Source organism: Mus pahari, chromosome 4, assembly GCF_900095145.1.
Source record: "Mus pahari chromosome 4, PAHARI_EIJ_v1.1, whole genome shotgun sequence".
In the NCBI taxonomy this organism is placed as follows: Eukaryota; Metazoa; Chordata; class Mammalia; order Rodentia; family Muridae; genus Mus; species Mus pahari.
Window position 1 is genome coordinate 111,834,459 of NC_034593.1, and position 12,722 is coordinate 111,847,180.

Here is a 12,722-nt window from a genome sequence, read left to right on the forward strand (position 1 = left end):
GTGTGGGGGTGTGGGGGTGTGGGGGTGTGGGCCCTGAGGGTCAGGAGCCTGATGTATCCTCCCTGTGCAGGTGGCCCCTGTTCTGTCTAATCAGGCCTGTGACCCACCTGGGCCTGAAGTTTGTGAAGTAAGAGGATTTAATGTAAACAGTTTGTTTTGGTTCGGCTACAAAAGCTTCCCACATTCTCAAGGTCAAAGACTTGGTCCTAATTTTTGATGTTATTTTGGGAGATGGAAACTTCGAGGGCAGGGACTAGCTAAATTAGGTCACTGTGGTCATGCCTTTGAAGCTTGAAGCTTATCCCTGGGCCCTTGCTTCCTCTCAGTCACCAGGCCAGCACTGTTTACACTACTATCAGCTTTATCTCTCAGGTTCCCAAATAGTATATTAAGCTTGAAAAACTCAATCATTTTTCTAGCCCAAAGTTCCAAATTTCTCCCATAATCTTCCTCAGAATAACATGGCATGGTCTGTCACAGTGGTCTGTCACAATTGATAATACCCACGATCCTGGGACCTATTTCTAACTTTTTTTTTCCCTTGCTGTGATAAAGATCATGACCAAAAAACAGGGGAAGGGCTTATTTCACATCACACTTTGTAGCCCACCATCAAGAGAAGCCAGGGCAGGAACTCAAGGTAGGCCCCTGGAGGCAGGAACTAAAGCAGAGGCCATGGAGAGACTGGGCTTGCTTAGTTTTATTGCTTCTCTGAGGAGCTCAGGGACGGCACTGACCCCAGTAGACTTTCCCAACTCAATCATCAGTCAAGAAAATGTACAACAGGCTTGCCCACAGGCATAGCTGATGGGAGCGCTTTCTCAATTGTAGCTCCCTCTTTCAAAATGATGCTACCTTGTGTCAAGTCGAAAACTAGCTAACCGGCACAGAGGTGCTAGGCTTTGTTTAACCATTTAGCCAGCAAAGATATAGTTTTGTTTCTCATTTTTAATATTCTAAATGGACCTACTCTAAATATTCATGTACAAGATTTTTGTGAGAACCCGTCTTTACTTCCTTAGGCTATATATGTACTAATTGTGTAGTTTAGTGTCTAGTCTCTAAACAAACTAACATGTTTCCCAGAGAGCATCTATTTTATATCTTCACCATCATTGTATGCATAATCTATTCTTCCAGGCCCTTGCTGGCATCTGGTATTCCATTTTTAGTTTATTCTATGTCTCTTGATATATTCAAAGTGATAATTCATTTGGTTTTGATTTACATTTCCTCAATGCTCAGTGATGTTGAGCATAATTGTATAAATTGATTTACCATCTGTGCATCTCTTTTTGGCAAGTCATCTTTTAAAAAACTATGTATTATTTATTTTATTTTACATGTAAGAGTGTTTTGCCTATATGCATATACACCATGTGCTTACTTGGTACCCATGGAGGTAAGAAGAGGTATCAGATCACCTGGAACTGAAGTAACAGATGGTTGTGAGTCACCATGTTGGTGCTGGAAACTGAACCTGCATCTTCTACAACAGATGCTATCTTAACCACGCAGCCATCTCCCCATCTTCCTTAAGTGTAGCGTCTGTGTTCTAGCTAAGTTGTTTAGAAATTTCACTGCTGATTTTAAAGTTTTTTTTTAAAGTTAGGATTAGGTTTATTTCCAAGTAAAAGGCCCAATTTCCTTTGGTTTAAACGCCTTAAAGTTTATTCTCCCATATAAAAGAAACCTAGGAATAGGAACCTGCTGGATATGTTTTAAGAAAATTCTGTCTCCTTTTCTGTGTGCTGTTTCTGTTACTGGAATTGTCTTTTGCCCCTACCCTCCAGGTGGCTTACAGAGTTCTGGTCATCCTAGGAAGGAAAAAAAGAGGGCAAAGGTCCCTCCTGTGAAAGACCCTTATTAGAAATCTTTGTTGCATGCCTTACATGTCTGTAGGGTAAAGAAATGATAGAAAATTACAGCCATTGCACTTATTATATATTCATTCTAAAAGAGTTAAAAGAGTTATGGAGATATAGAGAGGAGTGCTGTTCTTCCAGAAATACATCTTCTGGAATAAATAATTACATCATCCAGAAAGAGTCATTGTTAGTACTTTGGTATATTTTCTACTATTATTTTTGGGGGTTCTTTGAAGTACAATTTAAGTAGCTCTTCTTTTAAATACACAGGTCTGCAATTAGTAAATACATTCTTTTGTGCAGTGTCACTACAACGCAGGTTTGCAGCACTTCCATTCTGAGTTTCTGTGTAAATTTTAGTACTTGCCTCTTTGATGAATGCATGAATTTTGTGCCTTCTACCTAGCTTACTATTATATTCTTTTGCGGGGTGGGGGTTAAGCCAGGTTCAGAATATTTCTCAGAGGGAAAGTTTTCACTTGGAGGAATGGCGGGCTTTACTTTGGGGATCATGACTTTGGCATAAAGTAACAGTTAACGTTTTACATGTGGAAATCAGCGTATCCTCTCTTCCCTCATCTTCCATATCCAGTTCATTCCCTTGTCATGTCAACACCACCTCCAAAGCATCTCCCTCACTTCTCTCTATTTACACAGCACCCCCGAGGTTCAAACCACCACAATTGTCCATGTAATCAGTCTCCCTTCTCCTTTCATGTGACTTCTTAACCTAACTACTTCCAAAGGTTTCCCATCATACCTTAAATAAAATTCAGTTTCTACCACAGTCTGTGAGATCTTGCCACAGTTTGGCCTATCTGTGTCTGATAGCAGGATGCTCCAAGCTTCCTCCTTCTCACCTTGGTGCACTAAACTCACACTCATTTCCCAACCACACCAAGGCCTCTCTCTCTTCAGGTCCTTGTATGTGCTGATCTCTCCTCTAATGTCTGCAGAGCTATCATCTCTTACTGCATCACGCTGACTGTCCCAAGATGTTTCCCTGCACACCGCACTGGAAGCAGCCTCCTTCACTCTCCTCACCTTGCATCTCCCGTCTTTACTAAGTTGTTTGTTTACTCCACTTCTCTTCCCTGAAGGGGGTCTGTCAAAGAACTGCCTTTGCCTACCATTTGCCCTGCTGCATCTTAAGCACCCAACACTTTGGAATCTCTAAATGTTTTTAACCTATTAAGCAGTTCTATCTTTTTACTATTAAAAAATTTTTGAGTCCACACCTGCATTTGCAATAATGCTAATTAACAGAAGATAATTTACTTTTATTTCTGACAAATTCAAAAAACATTTTTTTTTTTGAGATGGGGTTTCTCTGTGTAGCCCTGACTGTCCTGGAACTCAACTCTGTAGACCAGGCTGGCCTCAAAATCAGAGATCCACCTGATTCTGCCTCCCAAGTGCTAGGATTTAAGAGGTGCTCTACCACTGCTGAGCTGGCAATCTCAGTTCTTAGTTTAGTCACATCATTTATTAATGGCGCCTGACAAACATAACATAGGATAAGTCATGTTTCATACATGTCTTGATTCCAAATGCAGAATCAGTGATGGCAAAGGTACCATTATTACATTTTTCCTTCAAAAACCATGTAAATTTCTATCTCCCACTTCACTAATAATCCTCTGCCATCTCCAGGCAAATCCAGACCGATTTTCATAGCTTTGCATCGTGTTCTGTTAAAGGGACACAGCATGAACCTACCTCACCAGGATGCAAAGTAAAATGGCTTCTATTTATTATAAGTTCTGAAAGATTTTTGTGTGTATATTATTAGTGTGGACCCTCACAGTTATTTTATGATGATGTCAAAGACCTTGAGTCTCACACACACACACAAAAGCTCAACTTGAGGGATTGCATTGCACGTGTCACTAATTTGGGGCATTGTATTGCAGTTAAATTCAAAGACAAATTTAGAATTTAACCAGAAAAATTGTCTCAAGTCATTTAAATGTGACTCTTAGATATCTCAATAGGCTCAAAACTTCAGAAAAATCAATGAAGTATATCATAAACTTATACATATATAGAGTTTGTGTGAAATGTATAAATAGAGAACTGGGTGTGTTATATTAATGTAGACACAATCCTTACTTGAAACAAAGACCTTTCTGGTCTTATTGGGATGTATTTACTTGAGATCCTGTGAAAGCTGACAGAATAATACAACTAGAAAAGGGGTTGTTAACTGATTCTTAAGAGATATTGTACTAGTTAACAGGAGCCTGGTATAGCTGTCCCCTGAGAGACTCTGCAAGTGCCTGACCAATACAGATGCAGATGCTCACAGCCAACCATCAGATTGAGTGCTGGGACCCCAATGGAGGAGTTAGGGAAAGGACGGAAAGAGCTGAAGGGGTTTGCAATCCCATAGGAAGAACAACAATATCTACCAACCAGACCCCCCAGAGCTCCCAGGGACTAAACCACCAACCAAGGAGTACACACAGAAGGACCCATAGTTCCAGTTGCATATGTAGCAGAGAATTGCCTTATCTGGCATCACTGGGAGGGAAGCCCCTTGGTCCTGTGGATGTTCAACACCCCAGCATATGGGAATGCTAGGGCACTGAGATAAGAGTGTGTGGGTGGGTGGGGGAGCACCCTCATAGAAGCAGGGGAGAGGGGATGGGGGTTTTTGGAGGGATAACTGGGGAAGGGGATAATATCTGAAATGTAAATAAATAAAATAGCCAATAAAAAAAGAGTTTCTATTGCTGTGAAGAGACACCATGATAATAGCAACTCATAGGAAGGAAAACATCTAATGGGAGCTGGCTTACGGTTTCAGAGGTGTACTACTTTATTGTCATGGCAGCATGCAGACAGACATGGTGCTGGATAAGAAGCTGAGAACTCTACATCTTGGATATGAAGGCAGCAGAAGTGAAGACGAACTTGAGCTTCTAAGACTTCAGTCCTCCAACAAGGCTGCATCTACTCCAGTAATGGCACACCTCCTGATAGTTCCATTCCTTATGGACCAGGCATTCAAACACATGAGTCTGTGGGGGCCATTCCTAGTCAAACCACCACAGATAGCATTCATTTTTCTAAAAGATACTGGAAATTGTAGTATACACGTAGTTTAAGATTCCGGCCAGGTGTGGTGGCGCACACCTTTAATCCCAGTGCTTGGGAGGCCCAGACAGTGGATTTCTGTAAGTTTGAGACCAGCCTGGTCTACAAAGTGAATTCCAGGCTAGCCAGAGCTTTGTAGACACACTTCATTTCAAATGATACAAAACAAAAAACAAAACAACAACAACAACAACAAAAACAAGCAAAAATGCTCATATACAGTTTTCAAAAGGATTTGAAATGTCAACAGCGTCATCTATTAGCATTTAGGATTCACTAGAATGAAAAGTAGATTTTGCTACATAAACTTAAAGTTTTGTTTGTACATAGACTTTAACATTTTGGGGTTATTGAAATAACTACCTATATGTGCTTAGGTCAAGTTTGCTGCTTTTGTTGTCAATGTTTAGTTTTTAAGTTTTTCCTTTTTTTTCTCTCTTCTTTGTTTTTGCAATTTTTTTATTATTTTCTTTATTTGCATTTCAAATGTTATGCCCTTTCCTGGTTTCCCCTCTGAAACCCCCCCATCCTCTCCCCCTCCCACTGCTTACCAACCCCACTCCTGCTTCCTGGCCCTATACTGGGGCATAGAACCTTCACAGGACCAAGGGCCTAAGTCTTTTCTTTTTAGTTGGATTTTTATGGTTTTGTTTTGTTGTTGTCACTTGATTTTCTTTTCTTTGAAGACAGAGACCCATGTATGCCAGTATAGACTTACCACATCGTAGCCAAAGATAACGTTAAACTTCTGATCCCCTGCCTCTGTCTGCCAGGTGCTTGCTAGGATTGGTGTCAGACATTGATTTATTTATTTATTTTTAACCAGATTCTTCCCTTGTGATTCTTTATGTAATCTTACTCACAGAGAAAGGATTTACTCACCGATTTTTATAGTGAAGAGCTGTTCATGTTTTTGTGGATTGTATCAATCAGTTTGCAATGTTAGAAATTAAGCATACAAGGGGCCTCTGTTGGAGCAGTTAGCACTCTTAGCTGCTGAGCTCTAGCACCCCATTCTCATTTTAAGACTGGTAGATAACTCAGGGCACTATTAAAGGACCACTGTTCCTCATCTTCCTTTTGATGTTCTGAATGGTTTATTAGAAATACTAAATAAAGGGAACTGGAGGGATGGCTTAGCAGGTAAGAGCACTGACTGCTCTTCCAGAGGTCCTGAGTTCAAATCCCAGCAACCACATGGTGGCTCATAACCACCCATAATGAGATCTGATGCCCTTTTCTGGTGTGTCTGAAGTCAGCAACAGTGTACTTATGTATAATAATAAATAAATCTTTGGGCCAGAGCAAACAGGGGCTGAGCCAGCAGAATTGACCGGAGCAAGCAGAGGTCCTAAAAATTCAATTCCCAACAACCACATGAAGGCTCACAACCATCTGTACAGCTACAGTGTATTCATAATAAATAAATAAATAAATAACTCTTTAAAAAAAATACTAAATAAGAATTCCAAGCTTCCATTCAGTGATAGATAAATTATATAAGTAAATGATATTAAAAATGTAAGCAAGGAGCCGGGCCTGGTGGCGCAGGCCTTTAATCCCAGCACTCGGGAGGCAGAGGCAGGCGGATTTCTGAGTTCGAGGCCAGCCTGGTCTACCAAGTGAGTTCCAGGACAGCCAGAGCTATACAGAGAAACCCTGTCTCGAAAAACCAAAAAAAAAAAAAAAATGTAAGCAAGGAAGCGTTAAATTCCTTTTTTAAATGAAATAATTGAACAAAAGAGTAAAGATAGAAAATTCACGGAAGTCCTAAATAGCCAGTATCTTAGGGTTTCTATTGCTGCAATGAACCCCCATGACCAAAAAGAAAACTGGGGAGAAAAGGGTTTACTTGGCTTACACTTCCATGTTATTGTTCATTATTGAGGGAAGTCAGGACAGGAACTCAAGCAGGGCAGGAACCTGGAGGCAGGAGCTGATGCAGAGGCACTCGAGGGATGCTGCTTATTGGGTAGCATCAACTGGCTTGCTCAGCCTGTAGAATCGAGGACCACCAGTCCAGGGATGGCACCACCCACAGTGGGCTGGGCCCTCCCACCTTGATCACTGGTTGAGAAATGCTTTACAGCTGGATCTCAGAGAGGCATTTCCTCAAACGAGGCTCCTTCCTTTCTGATGACTCTAGCTTGTGTCAAATGGACACAAACCCATCCAGTGCAGCCAGCATATGCATGAAGAGAAGCTCAGCATATACATTGTCATTAGAGAATTTTATATTAAATCAACAAAGAAAATTAGCTAACACCAAGTGTGGATGGGTATGAGGAGAAACTGAACCTCGATTCATAATATTTCATGAAATCGATTTTGTTTGTTTGATCTCAACAACAACAGCAAAAGGGATTCAAAGTATGGAGTTTTGTCTTAGTCATAGACTGTGACTGAACAGATCTACATAGTATAGGTCAATCACTACACAATCAAGAGACACAGTTAACAAGAGATACATGAAGCAGGTGCTGAAGTGACAACATACTATCTCAGTAGATTCTTTTTTTAATTATTCTCTAAAATAATGACAAAGGAATGGCATGGTGGTAAGTATATGAGCCAGTAACCTAGTTATTTATTAGCTCTGTTTGCTTTGTTTTTGCATGACTGACAGCACATCGGTTTGCTTACTCAGCACTAATGTGGTGTGGCTACACTGTGCAGTGTTGTACTGTGTTATCTTTAGGTCCAATGGCTGATCTTCATTGTCAGCTTGAGCAGGTTAAGAAACATGATACAGGTTAGCACTTTGGGGGTGTGCCTGTGTCTGAGAGGGTGTTTCAAGTGATGACTAACAGAGGGAAGAAAACATGCCATGCACGTTGGGGGAGGCACCACACACAGATGGGATCCCGTATGAAACCCAAACAGAAGAGGAGAAAGCAAGCTGAGTGACAGCATTCTTTTCTCTCTCAGCTTCCCACTCTGATTAAGGTGAAAGAGCAGCTTTCCGATGATACAGCCAGAATCTAGACCCACCCCTGTGCCTTCCTTACAATGCTGGTTCATGATCACCCATGGCTACAGTACCAGAGGATGCAATGCCCTCTTCTGATCTCCTTTGGCATCCAGCACCTAAAGTAATATATGTTCAAAGCACAGACACCATAGAGAAAACAATGTCTCTCAAAGCCTAGGGAGATGCAATGACTGTATTAAAATGGCCATCTCGGATGAGAAGGATAAGGCAAAGGAGGTTTCGAGGACTGGGAGTACAGTGATGAAATATAACCAAGGAGAGCCATAGATCTCAGGGGGAGAGTCTCAAGTCTGTGAACCTGGGAGCATGGAAAATGCATGTAGATCCTAATTTTCAGGAGGAATGCTTAAGTAATGTTCCCAGAAAAAGCATGCACAGATTTTAAAACAGATCCTGGTAAGATTTAAATGCCCTTCTAGAGAGAGCACATAGATTGAGGGATACAAAACTTTACTTGAAATATATTTTCCCACCAACTTATTTGAAATTAAGATGCCTGATGCAGTCTAGGGAAAAGTAAACAAAATATTAAAATCTGGTTATTTAATACTTAGAGAGAACTGTTCTGTAAATCTAGAAAATACAAAGATGCTTTATCAAAAGGTTGCCTTTGTTGAGACTCGTGTCATTTGCCTGATAGTGGTTTTAAAAGCACTAGTTAATTTTGTTGTCGTTATTTCATTACACACACTTGCAGAATAAGCCTTTAGTATTTTTTTTTAAAAAAACCTATCATTGATTGTGAGAACAATATTCAGCAAGCTATTGATTTTGAGTGCTTCTTCATATGCACACTACAGTGCGATATTTGATTGTATTTGTATTAGTGGTAGAAACCATAGGCTGAAGCTCTGGCTGTTACTGTGGTGGCGGCCAAGTCTTTGCCAAGTCACAAAGCCAAGGTGGACCAGTATCAGCCGTGTCTGTGGCAGTGGCAGGTTCTACTTACGGCCAGGAAACAGCTAAGCAGGGTAGGAGGAGAGATGACCTGGGAGCTCCAGGCTGCAACAGCTTTCTGATGTCAGCCAAGCACAGTGCTAACAGGACCTAGCTGCCAGGAGGAAGACACATTTGAGACAACACTTCTGTGTTTAGCCCAAAAATCTGTAGGACTGTACTTCGGATGGGCTATGTAACAGGTTATTGTAGCTTGCATTCTGAAGAAAGTGTAAAACATTCCACCAAAGGTGTTACTGCAGATTTCTTCGCCTATGTTGTGGATTGCTAAATGCTGTGGCCTGATCATGTCGCTGAATAGATGCATCTTTTAAAAGTAGAAGTATAGTGTAATTAATCGTGCATATTTTTATGTAGTGCTGTTTTAATTTTTTATTTTTTTAGTGTGCAGAGCAAAGTGTCCTTACAACAAAGTTCAGGCAAGTATGAGCATATCTCAGGGTCCTGGCAAGGCCTGGAAAGAAAAATTGCTTAGTGGGTAGAGCTCTGTTTGCACTCATAACAGCCCAGATACCCATAGATGAATTCTGGGAAGAAAGCATAGTAAATAAATATAAAAATCTCTTTCATCACACAGCTCATAAGCACCTAGAAGCTTGATATAGCAGAGCTTCTACTCAAAGCCGGGTTGCCTTCTACAACTTGGTCATGAGACTATCAAACATCTGTGGTAAGGACTGGAGGACAGAGTCCTCAGGGCGCTAACACAGAGGAGAACAGAGGTGGGCAAGATGTAGTCAGCGAGATGACGGAGTTTATGAGCCTAGGAGGTCTCTGTGAATGCACAGAAATGCTCAGGATGGTTGAAGGACAGTGTGTCCTGTAATAGAGGACAGAGGAACATTTCGTTAGTATGCCATTCTCTGACTGGAATTCTAATGGCCCTACAAAAACCAGGTTCATTTTGGAAGCTGTAGGTCAAGGTTCTATTCTAGTGCAGTCAGAGCTACAAAGACCTCCTGCCCTGGGACTACAGCTAACTGATACACTTGACACAGTGACAGAGACATGCTTAGGATTGTACAGTGACAGCTCCCAGGGAGGCTGGGACTGTGCCTGCCTTGTTTTCTATCACCAACATTTAGCATCCCACTGGTGCACAGGGGATGTTAGTGAGCAGGTGAAAATAAATACAGCTACATGCTAAGTGAAACCCAGTGCCCCTGTTTACAGTGGGGCATTCAGAGGTCACTGCTGATGAGCAGAAAAATCCACTGAATTCTGATTAACACCAGAGTGATCCTGCAGACTGCTGTAAGCTCTTTAGAGGACAGACATCCACCCAAACTCCTGAAAACAATTAGAGGTTTTACTGCAAACCATCTGTAATCTCTCCAAGTGTGGCGGGATGCTGTGAGCCCAGGCAGCAGTTTTAGGGAGCTGGGCAATGATTAGCCCAAGGAACATAAAAGACGAGAAAGCTCTTTGGTAGAAAATGTGAGAAATGTGAGAGTCAGAAGCGTGCTGGAATTGAGCATGATAACGTGTGAGTCTGAGAACTAAATTCAGTCCCTAAGTTTTAGTTACTTTAGATAATAAAAAATGCTACCATGATGCTCAAATTCATACAGGTAATTGCCTCGAGAGGTAGGAGAGTAAGTTGGCAACCCACTAATAGCTTACTATTTACCGGACTTAGCACACATTAACATTTGGTTCTCTCAACAGCCTTGAGTTAGTTACTAATAACCCTTGTGAAGATGGGGAATGCTGAGTTGAATTAACTTATTTAAGGACACATGACCAGCAAAGAGTGAAGGGAAGCTTTAAACGTAGGGGGCCCCAGTTTGTAATTAAGCTTTGAACTGGGCTTTGGTTTGTGTCTCCATGGAGCAAAAGGCAAGATCCCTCGGAATCACAGTTCTAAGACTGGATCATGAGGACGAATTAGCAACTAAATTGTTAAAGTTGTTCCTTTCTGGGGCTGGGGAGATGGCTCAGTGAGGAAAACATTTGCACAAAAGTGTGAGGAATTGATTTCAAATTGTCATATACCATAGTGGGAATGTGTAATTCAGGCATTCCTGTGAAGATGGAGATGGGAGAATCCCCCAATGATCGTGGGCTAGCTAGCCTGGTGTATGGAGTGGCTGACAGGAGAGCTTGTTTCAAACAAATTGAACTGGCACTCAAGATTGTCTTCTGACTCCACATGTCTGTTTACACTATCACACATATACACCCCAAATTCACCTTCAAACACATCATACACGCACATAAACACAAAGAAAAAATGCATTTCTTTTGCAGTGTGGACCATCTTAAGCATCCACAGCAAGGCAGCAAGCACTAGGTGTTAAGACACAAAGATTGTTGTGTAAATTCTGAGTTGGGCCATACCTCTGCCAAGGGGCCTTAGATAAATCACTGACCCACTCCAAGCCCCTTTCATAGGATTAGACTGCAATGTGGTTATCCCAGATGAGATTTAAAATAGCAGAGTCATGATAGTTCAGTTAAGGCATGACTCCTGAAAACCTAAAATTATGTTATTATAAAAGAAAAGGATGCCTTGCTACTGATGCAAATGGATTGAACTTTATCAGATTACACTCTAGGGAACCCCAAGAGAAGTTGTAAAGAGTCAAAGTTGTAAAGAGTCAAAGTTGTAAAATAGGCCACAGTCAGCACTTGCAGTGAGAAAGCAGGCTGTAGGCGTCATGACTGCTAACATCCTCCTATACTGTGTGGTGGAGGAGGACGGCCTACGGACAGTGCCCACCCAGACAAAGTCCCTTGTTCTTTTCTTGTCCAGTGATGCATGGTCCCTAAGTACTTTCTTTTCTTCTTCTTTTTGGCTCTAAAAACTATCCTATCTGTGTTAGTACTGCTTTAACATTCCTGTACCACCAGGGGCATACAAGGAAAAATGTGGCTTTAGGACAGCACTTATTAGATGCAAGGGGAACTTTGAATCCCACTCTTGTCCTGATCTGCCAAAAGGTTTCTATGCACTTGTGGAGCAACGAGGCTTTAGAACTTTGATCTTTAGTGGAATTAATTAATTTACTGGCATACTCCCTTTTTGCAACTTGAAAAGATAAAAAGAGAATTTCATAGACACTGTTTCTTTCTCAGTATTTTGAACAAAAATCTCCTATTTTTTTCTTTTTTTATTATTATTTTCTTTATTTACATTTCAAATGCTATCCCGAAAATTCCCTATACTCCCCCGCCCCTGCTCCCCTACCCACCCACTCCCACTACTTGGCCCAGGCCTTCCCTTGTGCTGGGTCATATAAAGTTTTCAGGACCAAGGGGCCTCTCTTCCCAGTGATGGCCGATTAGGCCATCTTCTGCTACATATGCAGCTAGAGACACAAGCTCAGGGGGTACTGGTTAGTTCATATTGTTGTTCCACCTATAGGGTTGCAGCCCCCTTCAGCTCCTTGGGTACTTTCTCTAGCTCCTCCATTGGGGACCCTGTGTTTCATCCAATAGCTGGCTGTGAGCATCCACTTTGGTGTTTGCTAGGCGCTGGCATAGCCTCACAAGAGGCTGCAATATCAGGGTCCCTTCAGCAGAATCTTGCTGGCATGAGCATTAGTATCTAGGTTTGGTGGCTGATGATGGGATGGANTCCCGAATGGGGTANTCTCTGGATAGTCCATCCTTTCATNTTAGCTCTAAATTTTGTCTCTGTACCTATATCCTTTCATGAGTATTTTGTTCCTTATTCTAAGGAGGAATGAAGTATCCACACAATGGTCATCCTTTTTGGGTTTCTTCTGTTTTGCATAATGAATCTTGGGTATTCTAAGTTTCTGGGCTAATATCTGCTTATTAGTGAGTGCATATCTAGTGAC